Here is a 22680-nt window from a genome sequence, read left to right as displayed (position 1 = left end):
AAGCAGGCTCGGTGCTAGGGAAGACCAGGCTCGGTGCTGGGGTGGCAGGCTCAGTGCTGAGGAGGACCAGGTTCGATGATGGGGAAGACAAGGCTCGGTGCTCGGGAATAACATGCTCAGTGCTGGGGAAAAACAGGCTCAGTGCTGGTGAAGCAGGCTCGGTGCTGGGGAAGACCAGGCTCGGTGCAGGGGAATTAGGCTCGGTGCTGGGGAGGAGCAGGCACAGTGCTGGGGAAGAGCAGGCTCGGTGCTGGGGAAGATCAGGCTCGGTGCTGGGGAAGACCAGTCTTGGAGCTGGCGAAGAAGTCTCGGTGTTGGGGAAGCAGGCTCGGTGCTGGGGTGGAGCAGGTTCGGTGCTGGGGAAGCAAGCTCAGTGCTGCGGAAGAGCAGGCTCGGTGCGGGGGAAGGTCAGGCTCGGTGTTGGGGAAGACCAGGCTTGGTGCTGGGGAAGAGCAGGCTCGGTGCTGGGGAAGCAGGTTCGTTGCTGGGAAGCCCAGGCTCCGTGTTGGGGGAGACCAGGCTCGGTGCTGGGGAAGCGGGCTCGGAACTGGTGAAGCAGCGTCGGTGCTGGGGAAGCCCAGGCTCGGTGCTGGGGAAGCAGGCTCGGTGCTGGAGAAGACCAGGCTCGGTGCTGGGGAAGCAGGCTCGATGCTGGGGAAGACCTGGCTCGGTGATGGGAAAGCAGGCTCGGTGCTGTGGAAGAAGGTTCGGTGCTGGGGAAGACCATGGTCAATATTGGGTAAGACCAGTTTCGGTGCTGGGGAAGACCAGGCTCGGTGCTGGGGAATACCAGGCTCGGTGATGGGTAAGACCAGGCTCGGTGCTGGGGAAGAACATGCTCGGTGCTGGGGAAGACCAGGCTCGGTATTGGAGAAGCAGGCTCGTTGCTGGAGAAGACCAGGCTCGGTGCTGGGGAAGAGCAGATTTGGTGCTGGGGAAGCAGGCTCGGTATTGGGGAAGCAGGCTCGTTGCTGGGGACGACTAGACTCGGTTTTGGGAAGATCAGGCACGGCGCTGGTGAAGCAGGCTCGGTACTGGGGAAGCAGGATCGGTGCTGGTGAAGCAGTCCCAGTGCTGGGGAAGCATGCTCGGTGCTGGGGAAGCAGTCTCAGTGCTGGGGCAGAGCAGGCTCGGTGCTGGGGATGACCAGACTCGGTGCAGGGGAATCGGGCTCGGTGCTGGGGAAGAGCAGGCTCGGTGCTGGGGAAGACCAGGCTCGGTAATGGGGAAGACCAGGCTCAGTGCTAACGAAGAGCAGGATCGGTGCTGGGGAAAACCAGTCTCGGTGCTGGGGAAGACCAGGCTCGGTGCTGGGGAAGACCAGGCTCAGTGCTGGCGAAGACCAGGCTCAGTGCTGGCGAAGAGCAGGCTCGGTGCTGGGGAAGAGCTGACTTGCTGCTGGGGAAGCAGGCTCGGTGCTGCGGAAGACCAAGCTCTGTGCTGGGGAAGAGCAGGCTTGGTGCTGGGGAAGTACAGGGTCGGTGCTGGGGAAGAGCAGTTTCGGTGCTGTGGAATAGCAGGCTCGGTGCTCGGGAAGACAAGATTCGGTGCTGGGGTAGCATGCTTGGAGCTGGGGAAGACCAGGCTCGGTGCTGGGGAAGACCAGGTTCGGTGCTGGGGAAGACCAGGCATGGCACCGAGGAGGAGCAGGATCGGTGCTGGGGATGACCAGGTTCGGTGCTGGTGAAGCAGGCTCGGTGCTGCGGAAGAGCATGCTCGGTGCTGGGGACGACCAGACTCGGTGCTGGGGAAGCGGGCTCGGTGCTGAGGAAGAGCAGGCTCGGTGCGGGGGATGAGCAGACTCAGTGCTGTGGAAGACCAGGCTCGTGCTGGGGAAGCCGGCTCAGAGCTGGGGAAGACCTGGCTTGGTGGTGGGGTAGTGCAGGCTCTCTTCTGGGGAAGTGCAGTTTCGGTGCTGGGGAAGACCAGGCTCGGTGCTGGGGAAGAGCAGAATCAGTGGTGGGGAAGCACAGGCTTGGTGCTGGGGAAGACCAGGCTCGATGCTGGTGAAGACCAGTCTCACTACTGGGGAAGCATGCTCGGTGCTGGGGAAGAGCAGGCCCGGTGCTGGGGAAGACCAGGCTCGGTGGTGGGGAAGAGCAGGCTCGGTGATGGGGCAGACCAGTCTCGATGCTGGGGTAGAGCAGGCTCGGTGTTGGGGAAGAGCAGGTTCGGAACTGGGGTTGCAGCGTCGGTGCTGGGGAACAGCAGGCCCGGTGCTGGGGAAGCAGGCTCGATGCTGGGGAAGACCAGGCTCGGTGCTGTGGAAGACCAGGCTCTGTGCTGGGGACGACCAGGCTCGGTGCTGGGGAAGACCAGTCTCGGTGCTGGGGAAGTGGGTTCCGTGCTGGCGAAGAAGATTTGGTGCCGGGGAAGACCAGGCTCAATACTGGTTGAGACGAGGCTCGGTGCTGGGGACGACCAGGCTCGGTGCTGGGGAAGACCAGTCTCAGTACTGGGGAAGAATGCTCGGTGCTGGGGAAGACCAGTCTCAGTGCTGGGGAAGCATGCTCGTTGCTGGGGAAGACCTGGCTCGGTGGTGGGGTAGAGCAGGCTCGGTGATGGGGCAGACCAGCTCGATGCTGGGGTAGAGCAGGCTCCGTGCTGGGCAAGAGCAGGCTCGGAACTGGGGAAGCAGCGTCAGTGCTGGGGAAGAGCAGGCTAGGTGCTGGGGAAGCAGGTTCGGTGCTGGGGAAGACCAGGCTCGGTGCTGGGGAAGACCAGGCTCGGTGCTGGGGAAGACCAGTCTCGGTGCTGGGGAAGACCAGGCTCGGTGCTGGGGAAGCAAGCTCAGTGCCGGCTCGGTGCTGGGGAAGACCTGGCTTGGTGCTGAGGAAGAGCAGTCTCGGTGCTGAGGAAGAACAGGCTTGATGCTGGTGAAGCAGGCTCGGTGCTGGGGAAGAGCAGTTTCAGTGCTGGGGAAGATCAGGCTCGGAGCTGGGGAAGACCAGGCTTGCAGCTAGCGAAGCAGTCACGGTGTTGGGGAAGCTGGCTCGGTGCTGGGGAAGAGAAGTTTCGGTGCTGGGGAATATCAGGCTTGGAGCTAGCGAAGCAGTCTCGGTGTTGGGGAAGCAGGCTCGGTGCTGGGGAAGATCAGGCTTGGTGCTGGGGAAGACGAGGCTCGTGCGGGGGAAGCAGGCTCTGTGCTGGGGAAGACCTGGCTAGGTGCTGGGGAAGAGCAGGCTCAGTGCTGGGGAAGCAGACTCATTGCTGTGGGAGCCCAGGCTCCGTGCTGTGGAAGATTAGGCTCGGTGCTGGGGAAGCTCAGGCTCGGAATTGGGGAAGTAGCGTCAGTGCTGGGGAAGAGCAGATTCGGTGCTGGGGAAGCTGGTTCGGTGCTGGGGAAGACCAGGCTCGGTGCTGGGGAAGACCAGGCTCGGTGCTGGGGAAGACCAGTCTCCGTGCTGGGGAAGACCAGGCTCATTGCTGGGGAAGCTGGTTCGGTGCTGGGGAAGACCAGGCTCGGTGCTGGGGAAGACCAGGCTCGGTGCTGGGGAAGACCAGTCTCCGTGCTGGGGAAGACCAGGCTCGGTGCTGGGGAAGCAAGCTCAGTGCTGGGGAAGAGCCGGCTCGGTGCTGGGGAAGAGCTGGCTTGGTGCTGAGGAAGACCAGGCTCGGTGCTGGGGAAGACCAGGCTCGGTGCTCGGGAAGACCAGTCTCCGTGCTGGGGAAGACCAGGCTCGGTGCTGGGGAAGCAAGCTCAGTGCTGGGGAAGAGCCGGCTCGGTGCTGGGGAAGAGCTGGCTTGGTGCTGAGGAAGAGCAGGCTCGGTGCTGAGGAAGAACAGGCTTGATGCTGGGGAAGCAGCCTCGGTGCTGGGGAAGAGCAGTTTCGGTGCTGGGGAAGATCAGGCTCGGTGCTGGGGAAGACCAGGCTTGGAGCTAGCGAAGCAGTCTCGGTGTTGGGGAAGCTGGCTCGGTGCTGGGGAAGAAAAGTTTCGGTGCTGGGGAATATCAGGCTTGGAGCTAGCGAAGCAGTCTTGGTGTTGGGGAAGCAGGCTCGGTGCTGGGGAAGATCAGGCTCGGTGCTGGGGAAGACCAGGCTCATGCGGGGGAAGTAGGCTCTGTGCTGGGGAAGACCTGGCTCGGTGCTGGAGACGACCAGACTCGGTGCTTGGGAAGCAGGCTCGGTGCTGGGGAATCAGGTTCCGTGCTGGGTAAGACCTGGCTCGGTGGTGAGGTAGAGCAGGCTCGGTGATGGGGCATACCAGGCTCGATGCTGGGGTTGGGCAATCTTGGTGCTGGGGAAGAGCAGGCTCGGAACTGGGGAAGCAGCGTCGGTACTGGGGAAAAGCAGGCTCGGTGCTGGGGAAGAGCAGGCTCGGAACTGGGGAAGCAGCATCGGTGCTGGGGAAGAGCAGACTCGGTGCTGGGGAAGACCAGTCTCGGTACTGGAGAAGCAGGCTCATTGCTGGGGAAGACCAGGCTCGGTGCTGGGGAAAACCAGTCTCAGTGCTGGGGAAGACCAGGCTCGGTGCTGGGGAGGACCAGGCTTGGTGCTGGGGAAGACCAGGCACAATGCTGGCAAAGAGCAGGCTCGGTGCTGGGGAAGTCCAGGTTCGGTGCTGGGGAAGACCAGGCTTGGCACTGAGGAAGACCAGGTCGGTGCTGGGGAAGACCTGGCATGGTGCTGGGGAAGAGAAGGCTCGGTGCTGGGGAAGCAGGCTCGTTGATGCAGGAGCCCAGGCTCCGTGCTGTGGAAGATCAGGCTCGGTGCTGGGGAAGCGGACTTGGAACTGGTGAAGCAGCATCGGTGCTGGGGAAGAGCAGGCTCGGTGCTGGGGAAGCAGGCTCGGTGCTGCGGAAGATCAGGCTCGGTGCTGGGGAAGACCAGGCTCGTGCTGGGGAAGCAGGCTCGGTGCTGGGGAATACCAGGCTCGGTGATTGGTAAGACCAGACTCGGTATTGGAGAAGCAGGCTCGTAGCTGGAGAATACCAGGCTCGGTGCTGGGGAAGAGCAGATTTGGTGCTGGGGAAGCAGGCTCGTTGCTGGGGACGACTAGACTCAGTGTTGGGAAGATCAGGCACGGCGCTGGCGAAGCAGGCTCGGTACTGGGGAAGCAGGATCGGTGCTGGGGAAGACCAGGCTGGTGCTGGGGAAGCAGGCTCGGTGCTGGGGAAGACCTTGCTCGGTGCTGGGGAAGAGCAGGCACGGTGCTGGGGAAGCAGGCTCATTGCTGGGGAAGGCCAGGCTCGGTGCCGGGGAAGCCCAGTATCGGTGCTGGGTTGGCAGATTCGGTATGCAGAAGACCTGGTTCCGTGCTGGGGACGAGCAGGCTCGGTGCTAGGGAAGACCAGGCTCGGTGCTGGGGTGGCAGGCTCGGTGCTGAGGAGGACCAGGTTCGATGATGGGGAAGACAAGGCTCGGTGCTCGGGAATAACATGCTCAGTGCTGGGGAAAAACAGGCTCGGTGCTGGTGAAGCAGGCTCGGTGCTGGGGAAGACCAGCCTCGGTGCAGGGGAATTAGGCTCGGTGCTGGGGAGGAGCAGGCACAGTGCTGGGGAAGAGCAGGCTCGGTGCTGGGGAAGATCAGGCTCGGTGCTGGGGAAGACCAGTCTTGGAGCTGGCGAAGAAGTCTCGGTGTTGGGGAAGCAGGCTCGGTGCTGGGGAAGCAAGCTCAGTGCTGCGGAAGAGCAGGCTCGGTGCGGGGGAAGGTCAGGCTCGGTGTTGGGGAAGACCAGGCTTGGTGCTGGGGAAGAGCAGGCTCGGTGCTGGGGAAGCAGGTTCGTTGCTGGGAAGCCCAGGCTCCGTGTTGGGGGAGACCAGGCTCGGTGCTGGGGAAGCGGGCTCGGAACTGGTGAAGCAGCGTCGGTGCTGGGGAAGCCCAGGCTCAGTGCTGGGGAAGCAGGCTCGGTGCTGGAGAAGACCAGGCTCGGTGCTGGGGAAGCAGGCTCGATGCTGGGGAAGACCTGGCTCGGTGATGGGAAAGCAGGCTCGGTGCTATGGAAGAAGGTTCGGTGCTGGGGAAGACCATGCTCAATATTGGGTAAGACCAATTTCGGTGCTGGGGAAGACCAGGCTCGGTGCTGGGGAATACCAGGCTCGGTGATGGGTAAGACCAGGCTCGGTGCTGGGGAAGAACATGCTCGCTGCTGGGGAAGACCAGGCTCGGTATTGGAGAAGCAGGCTCGTTGCTGGAGAAGACCAGGCTCGGTGCTGGGGAAGAGCAGATTTGGTGCTGGGGAAGCAGGCTCGATGCTAGGGAAGACCAGGCTCGGTGCTGGGGACGACCAGGCTCGGTGCTGGGGAAGACCAGTCTCGGTGCTGGGGAAGTGGGTTCCGTGCTGGCGAAGAAGATTTGGTGCCGGGGAAGACCAGGCTCAATACTGGTTGAGACGAGGCTCGGTGCTGGGGACGACCAGGCTCGGTGCTGGGGAAGACCAGTCTCGGTGCTGGGGAAGTGGGTTCCGTGCTGGCGAAGAAGATTTGGTGCCGGGGAAGACCAGGCTCAATACTGGTTGAGACAAGGCTCGGTGCTGGGGACGACCAGGCTCGGTGCTGGGGAAGACCAGTCTCAGTACTGGGGAAGAATGCTCGGTGCTGGGGAAGACCAGGCTCGTGCTGGGGAAGCAGGCTCGGTGCTGGGGAAGACCTTGCTCGGTGCTGGGGAAGAGCAGGCACGGTGCTGGGGAAGCAGGCTCATTGCTGGGGAAGGCCAGGCTCGGTGCCGGGGAAGCCCAGTATCGGTGCTGGGTTGGCAGATTCGGTATGCAGAAGACCTGGTTCCGTGCTGGGGACGAGCAGGCTCGGTGCTAGGGAAGACCAGGCTCGGTGCTGGGGTGGCAGGCTCGGTGCTGAGGAGGACCATGTTCGATGATGGGGAAGACAAGGCTCGGTGCTCAGGAATAACATGCTCAGTGCTGGGGAAAAACAGGCTCGGTGCTGGTGAAGCAGGCTCGGTGCTGGGGAAGACCAGGCTCGGTGCAGGGGAATTAGGTTCGGTGCTGGGGAGGAGCAGGCACAGTGCTGGGGAAGAGCAGGCTCGGTGCTGGGGAAGATCAGGCTCGGTGCTGGGGAAGACCAGTCTTGGAGCTGGCGAAGAAGTCTCGGTGTTGGGGAAGCAGGCTCGGTGCTGGGGTGGAGCAGGTTCGGTGCTGGGGAAGCAAGCTCAGTGCTGCGGAAGAGCAGGCTCGGTGCGGGGGAAGGTCAGGCTCGGTGTTGGGGAAGACCAGGCTTGGTGCTGGGGAAGAGCAGGCTCGGTGCTGGGGAAGCAGGTTCGTTGCTGGGAAGCCCAGGCTCCGTGTTGGGGGAGACCAGGCTCGGTGCTGGGGAAGCGGGCTCGGAACTGGTGAAGCAGCGTCGGTGCTGGGGAAGCCCAGGCTCAGTGCTGGGGAAGCAGGCTCGGTGCTGGAGAAGACCAGGCTCGGTGCTGGGGAAGCAGGCTCGATGCTGGGGAAGACCTGGCTCGGTGATGGGAAAGCAGGCTCGGTGCTATGGAAGAAGGTTCGGTGCTGGGGAAGACCATGCTCAATATTGGGTAAGACCAATTTCGGTGCTGGGGAAGACCAGGCTCGGTGCTGGGGAATACCAGGCTCGGTGATGGGTAAGACCAGGCTCGGTGCTGGGGAAGAACATGCTCGCTGCTGGGGAAGACCAGGCTCGGTATTGGAGAAGCAGGCTCGTTGCTGGAGAAGACCAGGCTCGGTGCTGGGGAAGAGCAGATTTGGTGCTGGGGAAGCAGGCTCGTTGCTGGGGACGACTAGACTCGGTTTTGGGAAGATCAGGCACGGCGCTGGTGAAGCAGGCTCGGTACTGGGGAAGCAGGATCGGTGCTGGTGAAGCAGGCCCGGTGCTGGGGAAGCATGCTCGGTGCTGGGGAAGCAGTCTCAGTGCTGGGGCAGAGCAGGCTCGGTGCTGGGGATGACCAGACTCGGTGCAGGGGAATCGGGCTCGGTGCTGGGGAAGAGCAGGCTCGGTGCTGGGGAAGACCAGGCTCGGTAATGGGGAAGACCAGGCTCAGTGCTAACGAAGAGCAGGCTCGGTGCTGGGGAAAACCAGTCTCGGTGCTGGGGAAGAGCAGGCTCGGTGCTGGGGAAGACCAGGTTCGGTGCTGGGGAAGACCAGGCATGGCACCGAGGAGGAGCAGGATCGGTGCTGGGGATGACCAGACTCGGTGCTGGGGAAGCGGGCTCAGTGCTGAGGAAGAGCAGGCTCGGTGCGGGGGATGAGCAGACTCAGTGCTGTGGAAGACCAGGCTCGTGCTGGGGAAGCCGGCTCAGAGCTGGGGAAGACCTGGCTTGGTGGTGGGGTAGTGCAGGCTCTCTTCTGGGGAAGTGCAGTTTCGGTGCTGGGGAAGACCAGGCTCGGTGCTGGGGAAGAGCAGACTCAGTGGTGGGGAAGCACAGGCTTGGTGCTGGGGAAGACCAGGCTCGATGCTGGTGAAGACCAGTCTCACTACTGGGGAAGCATGCTCGGTGCTGGGGAAGAGCAGGCCCGGTGCTGGGGAAGACCAGGCTCGGTGGTGGTGAAGAGCAGGCTCGGTGATGGGGCAGACCAGTCTTGATGCTGGGGTAGAGCAGGCTCGGTGTTGGGGCAGAGCAGGTTCGGAACTGGGGTTGCAGCGTCGGTGCTGGGGAACAGCAGGCCCGGTGCTGGGGAAGCAGGCTCGATGCTAGGGAAGACCAGGCTCGGTGCTGGGGACGACCAGGCTCGGTGCTGGGGAAGACCAGTCTCGGTGCTGGGGAAGTGGGTTCCGTGCTGGCGAAGAAGATTTGGTGCCGGGGAAGACCAGGCTCAATACTGGTTGAGACGAGGCTCGGTGCTGGGGACGACCAGGCTCGGTGCTGGGGAAGACCAGTCTCAGTACTGGGGAAGAATGCTCGGTGCTGGGGAAGACCAGTCTCAGTGCTGGGGAAGCATGCTCGTTGCTGGGGAAGACCTGGCTCGGTGGTGGGGTAGAGCAGGCTCGCTGATGGGGCAGACAAGCTCGATGCTGGGGTAGAGCAGACTCCGTGCTGGGGAAGAGCAGGCTCGGAACTGGGGAAGCAGCGACAATGCTGGGGGAGAGCAGGCTAGGTGCTGGGGAAGCAGGTTCGGTGCTGGGGAAGACCAGGCTCGGTGCTGGGGAAGACCAGTCTCGGTGCTGTGGAAGACCAGGCTCTGTGCTGGGGACGACCAGGCTCGGTGCTGGGGAAGACCAGTCTCGGTGCTGGGGAAGTGGGTTCCGTGCTGGCGAAGAAGATTTGGTGCCGGGGAAGACCAGGCTCAATACTGGTTGAGACGAGGCTCGGTGCTGGGGACGACCAGGCTCGGTGCTGGGGAAGACCAGTCTCAGTACTGGGGAAGAATGCTCGGTGCTGGGGAAGACCAGTCTCAGTGCTGGGGAAGCATGCTCGTTGCTGGGGAAGACCTGGCTCGGTGGTGGGGTAGAGCAGGCTCGGTGATGGGGCAGACCAGCTCGATGCTGGGGTAGAGCAGGCTCCGTGCTGGGCAAGAGCAGGCTCGGAACTGGGGAAGCAGCGTCAGTGCTGGGGAAGAGCATGCTAGGTGCTGGGGAAGCAGGTTCGGTGCTGGGGAAGACCAGGCTCGGTGCTGGGGAAGACCAGGCTCGGTGCTGGGGAAGACCAGTCTCGGTGCTGGGGAAGACCAGGCTCGGTGCTGGGGAAGCAAGCTCAGTGCCGGCTCGGTGCTGGGGAAGACCTGGCTTGGTGCTGAGGAAGAGCAGGCTCGGTGCTGAGGAAGAACAGGCTTGATGCTGGTGAAGCAGGCTCGGTGCTGGGGAAGAGCAGTTTCAGTGCTGGGGAAGATCAGGCTCGGAGCTGGGGAAGACCAGGCTTGCAGCTAGCGAAGCAGTCACGGTGTTGGGGAAGCTGGCTCGGTGCTGGGGAAGAGAAGTTTCGGTGCTGGGGAATATCAGGCTTGGAGCTAGCGAAGCAGTCTCGGTGCTGGGGAAGCAGGCTCGGTGCTGGGGAAGATCAGGCTTGGTGCTGGGGAAGACGAGGCTCGTGCGGGGGAAGCAGGCTCTGTGCTGGGGAAGACCTGGCTCGGTGCTGGGGAAGAGCAGGCTCAGTGCTGGGGAAGCAGACTCATTGCTGTGGGAGCCCAGGCTCCGTGCTGTGGAAGATTAGGCTCGGTGCTGGGGAAGCTCAGGCTCGGAATTGGGGAAGTAGCGTCAGTGCTGGGGAAGAGCAGATTCGGTGCTGGGGAAGCTGGTTCGGTGCTGGGGAAGACCAGGCTCGGTGCTGGGGAAGACCAGGCTCGGTGCTGGGGAAGACCAGTCTCCGTGCTGGGGAAGACCAGGCTCAGTGCTGGGGAAGCTGGTTCGGTGCTGGGGAAGACCAGGCTCGGTGCTTGGGAAGACCAGGCTCGGTGCTGGGGAAGACCAGTCTCCGTGCTGGGGAAGACCAGGCTCGGTGCTGGGGAAGCAAGCTCAGTGCTGGGGAAGAGCCGGCTCGATGCTGGGGAAGAGCTGGCTTGGTGCTGAGGAAGACCAGGCTCGGTGCTGGGGAAACCAGGCTCGGTGCTCGGGAAGACCAGTCTCCGTGCTGGGGAAGACCAGGCTCGGTGCTGGGGAAGCAAGCTCAGTGCTGGGGAAGAGCCAGCTCGGTGCTGGGGAAGAGCTGGCTTGGTGCTGAGGAAGAGCAGGCTCGGTGCTGAGGAAGAACAGGCTTGATGCTGGGGAAGCAGCCTCGGTGCTGGGGAAGAGCAGTTTCGGTGCTGGGGAAGATCAGGCTCGGTGCTGGGGAAGACCAGGCTTGGAGCTAGCGAAGCAGTCTCGGTGTTGGGGAAGCTGGCTCGGTGCTGGGGAAGAGAAGTTTCGGTGCTGGGGAATATCAGGCTTGGAGCTAGCGAAGCAGTCTCGGTGTTGGGGAAGCAGGCTCGGTGCTGGGGAAGATCAGGCTCGGTGCTGGGGAAGACCAGGCTCATGCGGGGGAAGTAGGCTCTGTGCTGGGGAAGACCTGGCTCGGTGCTGGAGACGACCAGACTCGGTGCTTGGGAAGCAGGCTCGGTGCTGGGGAATCAGGTTCCGTGCTGGGTAAGACCTGGCTCGGTGGTGAGGTAGAGCAGGCTCGGTGATGGGGCATACCAGGCTCGATGCTGGGGTTGGGCAATCTTGGTGCTGGGGAAGAGCAGGCTCGGAACTGGGGAAGCAGCGTCGGTACTGGGGAAAAGCAGGCTCGGTGCTGGGGAAGAGCAGGCTCGGAACTGGGGAAGCAGCATCGGTGCTGGGGAAGAGCAGACTCGGTGCTGGGGAAGACCAGTCTCGGTACTGGAGAAGCAGGCTCATTGCTGGGGAAGACCAGGTTCGGTGCTGGGGAAAACCAGTCTCAGTGCTGGGGAAGACCAGGCTCGGTGCTGGGGAAGACCAGGCTTGGTGCTGGGGAAGACCAGGCACAATGCTGGCAAAGAGCAGGCTCGGTGCTGGGGAAGTCCAGGTTCGGTGCTGGGGAAGACCAGGCTTGGCACTGAGGAAGACCAGGTCGGTGCTGGGGAAGACCTGGCATCGTGCTGGGGAAGAGAAGGCTCGGTGCTGGGGAAGCAGGCTCGTTGATGCAGGAGCCCAGGCTCCGTGCTGTGGAAGATCAGGCTCGGTGCTGGGGAAGCGGACTCGGAACTGGTGAAGCAGCATCGGTGCTGGGGAAGAGCAGGCTCGGTGCTGGGGAAGCAGGCTCGGTGCTGCGGAAGATCAGGCTCGGTGCTGGGGAAGACCAGGCTCGTGCTGGGGAAGCAGGCTCGGTGCTGGGGAATACCAGGCTCGGTGATTGGTAAGACCAGACTCGGTATTGGAGAAGCAGGCTCGTAGCTGGAGAATACCAGGCTCGGTGCTGGGGAAGAGCAGATTTGGTGCTGGGGAAGCAGGCTCGTTGCTGGGGACGACTAGACTCAGTGTTGGGAAGATCAGGCACGGCGCTGGCGAAGCAGGCTCGGTACTGGGGAAGCAGGATCGGTGCTGGGGAAGACCAGCCTCGTGCTGGGGAAGCAGGCTCGGTGCTGGGGAAGACCTTGCTCGGTGCTGGGGAAGAGCAGGCACGGTGCTGGGGAAGCAGGCTCATTGCTGGGGAAGGCCAGGCTCGGTGCCGGGGAAGCCCAGTATCGGTGCTGGGTTGGCAGATTCGGTATGCAGAAGACCTGGTTCCGTGCTGGGGACGAGCAGGCTCGGTGCTAGGGAAGACCAGGCTCGGTGCTGGGGTGGCAGGCTCGGTGCTGAGGAGGACCAGGTTCGATGATGGGGAAGACAAGGCTCGGTGCTCGGGAATAACATGCTCAGTGCTGGGGAAAAACAGGCTCGGTGCTGGTGAAGCAGGCTCGGTGCTGGGGAAGACCAGGCTCGGTGCAGGGGAATTAGGCTCGGTGCTGGGGAGGAGCAGGCACAGTGCTGGGGAAGAGCAGGCTCGGTGCTGGGGAAGATCAGGCTCGGTGCTGGGGAAGACCAGTCTTGGAGCTGGCGAAGAAGTCTCGGTGTTGGGGAAGCAGGCTCGGTGCTGGGGTGGAGCAGGTTCGGTGCTGGGGAAGCAAGCTCAGTGCTGCGGAAGAGCAGGCTCGGTGCGGGGGAAGGTCAGGCTCGGTGTTGGGGAAGACCAGGCTTGGTGCTGGGGAAGAGCAGGCTCGGTGCTGGGGAAGCAGGTTCGTTGCTGGGAAGCCCAGGCTCCGTGTTGGGGGAGACCAGGCTCGGTGCTGGGGAAGCGGGCTCGGAACTGGTGAAGCAGCGTCGGTGCTGGGGAAGCCCAGGCTCAGTGCTGGGGAAGCAGGCTCGGTGCTGGAGAAGACCAGGCTCGGTGCTGGGGAAGCAGGCTCGATGCTGGGGAAGACCTGGCTCGGTGATGGGAAAGCAGGCTCGGTGCTATGGAAGAAGGTTCGGTGCTGGGGAAGACCATGCTCAATATTGGGTAAGACCAATTTCGGTGCTGGGGAAGACCAGGCTCGGTGCTGGGGAATACCAGGCTCGGTGATGGGTAAGACCAGGCTCGGTGCTGGGGAAGAACATGCTCGCTGCTGGGGAAGACCAGGCTCGGTATTGGAGAAGCAGGCTCGTTGCTGGAGAAGACCAGGCTCGGTGCTGGGGAAGAGCAGATTTGGTGCTGGGGAAGCAGGCTCGTTGCTGGGGACGACTAGACTCGGTTTTGGGAAGATCAGGCACGGCGCTGGTGAAGCAGGCTCGGTACTGGGGAAGCAGGATCGGTGCTGGTGAAGCAGGCCCGGTGCTGGGGAAGCATGCTCGGTGCTGGGGAAGCAGTCTCAGTGCTGGGGCAGAGCAGGCTCGGTGCTGGGGATGACCAGACTCGGTGCAGGGGAATCGGGCTCGGTGCTGGGGAAGAGCAGGCTCGGTGCTGGGGAAGACCAGGCTCGGTAATGGGGAAGACCAGGCTCAGTGCTAACGAAGAGCAGGCTCGGTGCTGGGGAAAACCAGTCTCGGTGCTGGGGAAGACCAGGCTCGGTGCTGGGGAAGACCAGGCTCAGTGCTGGCGAAGACCAGGCTCAGTGCTGGCGAAGATCAGGCTCGGTGCTGGGGAAGACCAGGTTCGGTGCTGGGGAAGACCAGGCATGGCACCGAGGAGGAGCAGGATCGGTGCTGGGGATGACCAGACTCGGTGCTGGGGAAGCGGGCTCAGTGCTGAGGAAGAGCAGGCTCGGTGCGGGGGATGAGCAGACTCAGTGCTGTGGAAGACCAGGCTCGTGCTGGGGAAGCCGGCTCAGAGCTGGGGAAGACCTGGCTTGGTGGTGGGGTAGTGCAGGCTCTCTTCTGGGGAAGTGCAGTTTCGGTTCTGGGGAAGACCAGGCTCGGTGCTGGGGAAGAGCAGACTCAGTGGTGGGGAAGCACAGGCTTGGTGCTGGGGAAGACCAGGCTCGATGCTGGTGAAGACCAGTCTCACTACTGGGGAAGCATGCTCGGTGCTGGGGAAGAGCAGGCCCGGTGCTGGGGAAGACCAGGCTCGGTGGTGGGGAAGAGCAGGCTCGGTGATGGGGCAGACCAGTCTTGATGCTGGGGTAGAGCAGGCTCGGTGTTGGGGAAGAGCAGGTTCGGAACTGGGGTTGCAGCGTCGGTGCTGGGGAACAGCAGGCCCGGTGCTGGGGAAGCAGGCTCGATGCTAGGGAAGACCAGGCTCGGTGCTGGGGACGACCAGGCTCGGTGCTGGGGAAGACCAGTCTCGGTGCTGGGGAAGTGGGTTCCGTGCTGGCGAAGAAGATTTGGTGCCGGGGAAGACCAGGCTCAATACTGGTTGAGACGAGGCTCGGTGCTGGGGACGACCAGGCTCGGTGCTGGGGAAGACCAGTCTCAGTACTGGGGAAGAATGCTCGGTGCTGGGGAAGACCAGGCTCGTGCTGGGGAAGCAGGCTCGGTGCTGGGGAAGACCTTGCTCGGTGCTGGGGAAGAGCAGGCACGGTGCTGGGGAAGCAGGCTCATTGCTGGGGAAGGCCAGGCTCGGTGCCGGGGAAGCCCAGTATCGGTGCTGGGTTGGCAGATTCGGTATGCAGAAGACCTGGTTCCGTGCTGGGGACGAGCAGGCTCGGTGCTAGGGAAGACCAGGCTCGGTGCTGGGGTGGCAGGCTCGGTGCTGAGGAGGACCAGGTTCGATGATGGGGAAGACAAGGCTCGGTGCTCGGGAATAACATGCTCAGTGCTGGGGAAAAACAGGCTCGGTGCTGGTGAAGCAGGCTCGGTGCTGGGGAAGACCAGGCTCGGTGCAGGGGAATTAGGCTCGGTGCTGGGGAGGAGCAGGCACAGTGCTGGGGAAGAGCAGGCTCGGTGCTGGGGAAGATCAGGCTCGGTGCTGGGGAAGACCAGTCTTGGAGCTGGCGAAGAAGTCTCGGTGTTGGGGAAGCAGGCTCGGTGCTGGGGTGGAGCAGGTTCGGTGCTGGGGAAGCAAGCTCAGTGCTGCGGAAGAGCAGGCTCGGTGCGGGGGAAGGTCAGGCTCGGTGTTGGGGAAGACCAGGCTTGGTGCTGGGGAAGAGCAGGCTCGGTGCTGGGGAAGCAGGTTCGTTGCTGGGAAGCCCAGGCTCCGTGTTGGGGGAGACCAGGCTCGGTGCTGGGGAAGCGGGCTCGGAACTGGTGAAGCAGCGTCGGTGCTGGGGAAGCCCAGGCTCAGTGCTGGGGAAGCAGGCTCGGTGCTGGAGAAGACCAGGCTCGGTGCTGGGGAAGCAGGCTCGATGCTGGGGAAGACCTGGCTCGGTGATGGGAAAGCAGGCTCGGTGCTATGGAAGAAGGTTCGGTGCTGGGGAAGACCATGCTCAATATTGGGTAAGACCAATTTCGGTGCTGGGGAAGACCAGGCTCGGTGCTGGGGAATACCAGGCTCGGTGATGGGTAAGACCAGGCTCGGTGCTGGGGAAGAACATGCTCGCTGCTGGGGAAGACCAGGCTCGGTATTGGAGAAGCAGGCTCGTTGCTGGAGAAGACCAGGCTCGGTGCTGGGGAAGAGCAGATTTGGTGCTGGGGAAGCAGGCTCGTTGCTGGGGACGACTAGACTCGGTTTTGGGAAGATCAGGCACGGCGCTGGTGAAGCAGGCTCGGTACTGGGGAAGCAGGATCGGTGCTGGTGAAGCAGGCCCGGTGCTGGGGAAGCATGCTCGGTGCTGGGGAAGCAGTCTCAGTGCTGGGGCAGAGCAGGCTCGGTGCTGGGGATGACCAGACTCGGTGCAGGGGAATCGGGCTCGGTGCTGGGGAAGAGCAGGCTCGGTGCTGGGGAAGACCAGGCTCGGTAATGGGGAAGACCAGGCTCAGTGCTAACGAAGAGCAGGCTCGGTGCTGGGGAAAACCAGTCTCGGTGCTGGGGAAGACCAGGCTCGGTGCTGGGGAAGGCCAGGCTCAGTGCTGGCGAAGACCAGGCTCAGTGCTGGCGAAGAGCAGGCTCGGTGCTGGGGAAGAACAGGTTCGGTGCTGGGGAAGACCAGGCATGGCACCGAGGAGGAGCAGGATCGGTGCTGGGGATGACCAGACTCGGTGCTGGGGAAGCGGGCTCAGTGCTGAGGAAGAGCAGGCTCGGTGCGGGGGATGAGCAGACTCAGTGCTGTGGAAGACCAGGCTCGTGCTGGGGAAGCCGGCTCAGAGCTGGGGAAGACCTGGCTTGGTGGTGGGGTAGTGCAGGCTCTCTTCTGGGGAAGTGCAGTTTCGGTGCTGGGGAAGACCAGGCTCGGTGCTGGGGAAGAGCAGACTCAGTGGTGGGGAAGCACAGGCTTGGTGCTGGGGAAGACCAGGCTCGATGCTGGTGAAGACCAGTCTCACTACTGGGGAAGCATGCTCGGTGCTGGGGAAGAGCAGGCCCGGTGCTGGGGAAGACCAGGCTCGGTGGTGGGGAAGAGCAGGCTCGGTGATGGGGCAGACCAGTCTTGATGCTGGGGTAGAGCAGGCTCGGTGTTGGGGAAGAGCAGGTTCGGAGCTGGGGTTGCAGCGTCGGTGCTGGGGAACAGCAGGCCCGGTGCTGGGGAAGCAGGCTCGATGCTAGGGAAGACCAGGCTCGGTGCTGGGGACGACCAGGCTCGGTGCTGGGGAAGACCAGTCTCAGTACTGGGGAAGAATGCTCGGTGCTGGGGAAGACCAGTCTCAGTGCTGGGGATGCATGCTCGTTGCTGGGGAAGACCTGGCTCGGTGGTGGGGTAGAGCAGGCTCGCTGATGGGGCAGACCAGCTCGATGCTGGGGTAGAGCAGACTCCGTGCTGGGGAAGAGCAGGCTCGGAACTGGGGAAGCAGCGACAGTGCTGGGGGAGAGCAGGCTAGGTGCTGGGGAAGCAGGTTCGGTGCTGGGGAAGACCAGGCTCGGTGCTGGGGAAGACCAGTCTCGGTGCTGGGGAAGACCAGGCTCGGTGCTGGGGAAGCAAGCTCAGTGCCGGCTCGGTGCTGGGGAAGACCTGGCTTGGAGCTGAGGAAGAGCAGGCTCGGTGCTGAGGAAGAACAGGCTTGATGCTGGTGAAGCAGGCTCGGTGCTGGGGAAGAGCAGTTTCGGTGCTGGGGAAGATCAGGCTCGGAGCTGGGGAAGACCAGGCTTGCAGCTAGCGAAGCAGTCACGGTGTTGGGGAAGCTGGCTCGGTGCTGGGGAAGAGAAGTTTCGGTACTGGGGAATATCAGGCTTGGAGCTAGCGAAGCAGTCTCAGTGTTGGGGAAGCAGGCTCGGTGCTGGGGAAGATCAGGCTCGGTGCTGGGGAAGACCAGGCTCGTGCGGGGGAAGCAGGCTCTGTGCTGGGGAAGACCTGGCTCGGTGCTGGGGAAGAGCAGGCTCAGTGCTGGGGAAGCAGGCTCATTGCTGTCGGAGCCCAGGCTCCGTGCTGTGGAAGATTAGGCTCGGTACTGGGGAAGCGGGCTCGGAACTGGTGAAGCAGCATCGGTGCTGGGGAAGCTCAGGCTCGGTGCTGGGGAAGACGAGGCTCGTGCTGGGGAAGCAGGCTCGGTGCTGGGGAAGACTTGGCTCGGTGCTGGGGAAGAGCAGGCTCAGTGCTGGGGAAGCAGGCTCATTGTTGGGGAAGAGCAGGCTCGTTGCTGGGGAAGACAAGGCTCGGTGCTGGGTAAGCAGGTTCGGTGTTGGGGAAGCAGGCTCGGTGCTGGGGAAGACCAGGCTCGGTGCCGGGGAAGCCCAGTATCGGTGCTGGGGTGGCAGATTCGGTATGCGGAAGACCAGGTTCGGTGCTGGGGACGAGCAGGCTCGGTGCTAGGGAAGACCAGACTCGGTGCTGGGGTAGCAGGCTCGGTGCTGAGGAGGACCAGGTTCGATGATGGGGAAGCTGGCTCGGTGCTGGGGAGGAAAAGGCTCAGTGCTGGGAAAGAGCAGGCTCGGTGCTGGGGAAGATCAGGCTCGGTGCTGGGGTAGACCAGGCTTGGAGCTGGCGAAGCAGTCGCGGTGTTGGGGAAGCAGGCCCGATGCTGGGGAGGAGCAGGCTCGGTGCTGGGGAAGCAAGCTCAGTGCTGCGGAAGAGCAGGCTCGGTGCGGCGGAAGGTCAGTCTCAGTGCTGGGGAAGACCAGGCTCGTGCTGGAGAAGCAGGCTCGGTGCTGGGGATGACCTGGCTCGGTGCTGGGGAAGTGCAGGCTCAGTGCTGGGGAAGCAGGCTCGTTGCTGGGAAGCCCAGGCTCCGTGCTGGGGGAGACCAGGCTCGGTGCTGGGGAAGTGGGCTCGGAACTGGTGAAGCAGCGTCGGTGCTGGGGAAGCCCAGGGTCGGTGCTGGGGAAGCAGGCTCGGTGCTGGAGAAGACCAGGCTCGGTGCGGGGGAAGCAAGCTCGGTGCTGGGGAAGACCTGGCTCAGTGATGGGGTAGAGCAGGTTCGGTAATGGGGCAGACCAGGCTCGATGCTGGGGTAGAGCAGGCTCGGTGCTGGGGAAGAGCAGGCTCGGAACTGGTGAATCAGTGTCGGTGCTGGGAAGAGCAGGCTCGGTGCTGGGGAAGAACATGCTCGGTGTTGGCTGGGGAAGAGCAGGCTCGGTGCTGGGTAACAACAGGCTCGGTGCTGGGGAAGACCAGGCTCGGTGCTGGGGAAGACCAGGCTCGGTGCTGTGGAAGCAGGCTCGGTGTTGGGGAAGACCTGCCACGATGCTGGGGTAGAGCAGGATCGGTGCTGTGGAAGAGCAGGCTCGGAACACGGGAAGCAGCGTCGGTGCTGGGGAAGAGCAGGCTCGGTGCTGGGGATAAAGGCTCGGTGCTGGGGAAGACCAGGCTCGTTGTTGGGGAAGACCAGGCTCAGTGCTGGAGAAGCAGGCTCGGTGCTGGGGAAGAATGGTTGGTGCAGGTGAAGCAGGCTCAATACTGGGTAAGACCAGGTTCGCTGCTGGGGAAGACCAGGCTCGGTGCTGGGGAAGAGGAGGCTCGGTGCTGGGTAAGACCAGGCTCGGTGCTTGGGAAGAGAAGGCTCGGTACGGGGGAAGCAGGCACGTTGCTGGGGAAGACCAGGCTCGGTGCTGAGGAAGACCAGGCTCAGTGCTGGTGAAGACCAGGCTCGGTGCTGGGGAAGACCAGGCTCGGTGTTGGAGAAGACCAGGCTCAGTACTGGGGAAGAGCAGACTTGGTGCTGGGGAAGCAGGCTCGGTGCTGGGGAAGCAAGCTCGGTGCTGGGGAAGCAGGCTCGGTGCTGGGTAAGGCCAGGCTTGGTGCTGGGAAAGCAGGCTCGGTGCTGGGGAAGCAGGCTCGGTGCTGGGTAAGACCAGGCTCGGTGCTGGGGAAGCAGGCTCGGTGCTGGAGAAGACTAGGCTCGGTGCTGGGGAAGAGCAGGCTCGGTGTTGGGGTGACCAGACTCGGTGCAGGGGATGCAGGCTCTGTGCTGGGAAAGCAGGTCTCGGTGCTAGGATAGAGCTGGCTCGTTGCTGGGGAAGCAGGTTCGGTGCTGGGATAGAGCAGGCCCGGCGCTGGGGAAGACCAGACTCGGTGATGGAGAAGACCAGACTCGGTGCTCATGAATAGCATGCTCAGTGCTGGGGAAGACCAGTCACAGTGCTGGGGAAGTGGGCTCGATGCTGGGGAAGACCAGTCTCAGTACTGGGGAAGAATGCTCGGTGCTGGGGAAGACCAATCTCAGTGCTGGGGAAGCATGCTCGGTGCTGGGCAAGACCTGGCTCAGTGGTGGTGTAGAGCAGGCTCAGTGATGGGGAAGAGCAGGCTCGGAACCGGGGAAGCAGCGTCAGTGCTGGGGAAGAGCAGGCTCGGTGCAGGGGAAGCAGGTTCAGTGCTGGGGAAGACCAGGCTCGGTGCTGGGGAAGACCATGCTCGGTGCTGGGGAAGACCAGTCTCGGTGCTGGGGATGACCAGGCTCAGTGCTGGGGAAGCAGGCTCGGTGCTGGGGAAGACCTGGCTCGGTGGTGGAGTGGAGCAGGCTCGGTAATGGGGCAGACCAGGCTCGATGCTGGGGTAGAGCAGGCTCGGTGCTGGGGAACAGCAGGCTCGGAACTGGGGAAGCAGCGTCGGTGCTGGGGAAGAGCAGGCTCGGTGCTGGGGAAGCAGGCTCAGTGCTGAGGAAGAGCAGGCTCGGTACTGGGGAATAAAAGTCTCGGTGCTGGGGAAGACCAGGCTCGGTGCTGGGGAAGCAAGCTCAGTGCTGGGGAAGAGCCGGCTCGGTGCTGGGGAAGACCTGGCTCGGTTCTGAGGAAGATCAGGCTCGGTGCTGGGGAAGAACAGGCTTGGAGCTAGCGAAGCAGTCTCGGTGTAGAGTAAGCAGGCTCGGTGCTGGGGAAGATCAGGGTCGGTGCTGGGAAAGACCAGGCTCGTGCTGGGGTAGCAGACTCAGTGCTGGGGAAGTCCTGGCTCGGTGCTGGGGAAGAACAGGCTCGGTGCTGGGGAAGCAGGCTCGTTGCTGCGGAAGCCCAGGCTCCGTGCTGGGGAAGACCAGGCTCGGTGCTGGGGAAAATGGCTCAGTGCTGAGGAAGAGCAGGCTCAATACTGGGTAAGACCGGGTTCGTTGCTGGGGAAGACCAGGCTCGGTGCTGGGGAAGACCTGGCTCGGTGCTGAGGATGACCAGGCTCGGTGCAGGGGAAGAACAGGCTCGGTGCTGGGGAAGACCAGGCTCGGTGCTGGGGAAGAGCAGGCTTGGTGCTGGGGAAGCAGGCTCAGTGCTGGGGAAGCAGGCTCGGTGCTGGGGAAGCAAGCTAGGTGTTGGGGAAGCAGGCTCCGTGCTGGGTAAGGCCAGGCTCGGTGCTGGGGAAACAGGCTCGGTGCTCGGGAAGCAGGCTCGGTGCTGGGGAAGAAGGCTGGGTGCTGAGGAAGAGCAGGCTCGGTACTGGGGAAGTCCAGACTCGGTGCTGGCGAAGACCAGGCTCGGTGCTGGGGAAGACCAGTCTCAGTGCTGGGGAAGCAGGCTCGTTGCTGGGGAAGAAAGGTTGGTGCAGGGGAAGCAGGCTCAATACTGGGTGAGACCGCGTTCGTTGCTGGGGAAGACCAGGCTCAGTGCTGGGGAAGAGCAGGCTCGGTGCTGGGGAAGAGCAGGCTCGGTGCTGGGTAAGACCAGGCTTGGTGCGTGGGAAGAGCAGGCTCGGTACTGGGGAAGCAGGCTCGTTGCTGGAGAAGACCTGGCACGGTGCTGAGGATGACCAGGCTCGGTGCTGGGGAAGAACAGGCTCGGTGCTGGGGAAGACCAGGCTCGGTGCTGGGGAAGAGCAGACTTGGTGCTGGGGAAGCAGGCTCGGTGCTGGGGAAGCAGGCTCGGTGCTGGGGAAGCAAGCTAGGTGTTGGGGAAGCAGGCTCCGTGCTGGGTAAGGCCAGGCTCGGTGCTGGGGAAACAGGCTCGGTGCTCGGGAAGCAGGCTCGGTGCTGGGTAAGACCAGGCTCGGTGCTGGGGAAACAGGCTCGGTGCTCGGGAAGCAGGCTCCGTGCTGGGTAAGGCCAGGCTCGGTGCTGGGGAAGCAGGCTCGGTGCTCGGGAAGCAGGCTCGGTGCTGGGTAAGACCAGGCTCGGTGCTGGGGAAGAGCAGACTCGGTGCTGTGGAAGCAGGCTCAGTGCTGGGGAAGCAGGCTCGGTGCTGGGGAAGCAAGCTCGGTGCTGGGGAAGCAGGCTCAGTGCTAGGGAAGCAAGCTCGGTGCTGGGGAAGCAGGCTCAGTGCTGGGGAAGCAGGCTCGGTGCTGGGGAAGCAAGCTCGGTGCTGGGGAAGCAAGCTCGGTGCTGGGGAAGAAGGCTCGGTGCTGGGTAAGACCAGGCTCGGTGCTGGGGAAGCAGGCTCAGTGCTGGAGAAGACAAGGCTCAGTGCTGGGGAAGCAGGCTCGGTGCTGGGGAAGCAAGCTCGGTGCTGGGGAAGCAAGCTCGGTGCTGGGGAAGAAGGCTCGGTGCTGGGGATGACCAGACTCGGTGCAGGGGAAGCAGGCTCTTTTCTGGGGAAGCAGATCTCGGTGCTAGAATAGAGCTGGCTCGTTGCTGGGGAAGCAGGTTCGGTGCTGGGATAGAGCAGGCCCGGTGCTGGGGAAGACCAGACTCGGTGCTGGGGAAGACCATGCTCGGTGCTCGGGAATAGCATGCTCAGTGCTGGGGAAGACCAGTCTCAGTACTGGGGAAGCATGCTCGGTGCTGGGGAAGACCAGTCTCGGTGCTGGGGAAGCATGCTCGGTGCTGGGGAAGACCTGGCTCGGTAATGGGGTAGAGCAGGCACGGTGATGGGGCAGACCAGCTCGATGCTGGGGTAGAGCAGGCAACGTGCTGGGGAAGAGCAGGCTCGGAACTGGGGAGGGAGCGTCAGTGCTGGGGAAGAGCAGGCTCCATGCTGGGGAAGCAGGTTCGGTGCTCGGGAAGCCCAGGCTCCGTGCTGGGCACGCAGGCTCGGTGCTGAGGAAGAACAGGCTCGGTGCTTAGGAAGAACAGGCTCGGAGCTGGGGAAGACCAGGCTCGGTGCTGGGAAAGCAGGCTCAGTGCTGATAATGAGCAGACTCAGTGCTGGGGAAGCAGGTTCGGTGCTTTGGAAGAACAGGCTCAGTGCTGGTGAAGGCCAGGCTCGGTGCTGAGGAAGAACAGGCTTGGAGCTGGGGAAGACCAGGCTTAGTGCTTGGAAAGCAAGCTCGATGCTGGTGAAAAGCAGGCTCAGTGCTGGGGATAACAAGGCTCAGTGCTGGGGAAGACCAGTCTCGGTGCTGGGGAAGTGGGTTCGATGCTGGGGAAGACCAGTCTCAGTACTGGGGAAGCATGCTTGGTGCTGGGGAAGACCAGTCTCGGTGCTGGGGAAGCATGCTCTGTGCTGGGGAAGATCAGGCTCGGTGCTGGGGAAGAGCAGGCTCGGATCTTTGGAAGCAGGCTCAGTGCATTGAAAGACCAGGCTCGGTGCTGGGGAAGATTGGCTCGGTGCTGGAGAAG

This window comes from Somniosus microcephalus, chromosome 1 (genome assembly GCF_052327205.1).
Source record: "Somniosus microcephalus isolate GS21.2 chromosome 1, FLI_Smic_1.0, whole genome shotgun sequence".
In the NCBI taxonomy this organism is placed as follows: domain Eukaryota; kingdom Metazoa; phylum Chordata; class Chondrichthyes; order Squaliformes; family Somniosidae; genus Somniosus; species Somniosus microcephalus.
The sequence above is the reverse complement of the archived record's forward strand: the minus strand, read 5'-3'. Positions refer to the sequence as shown.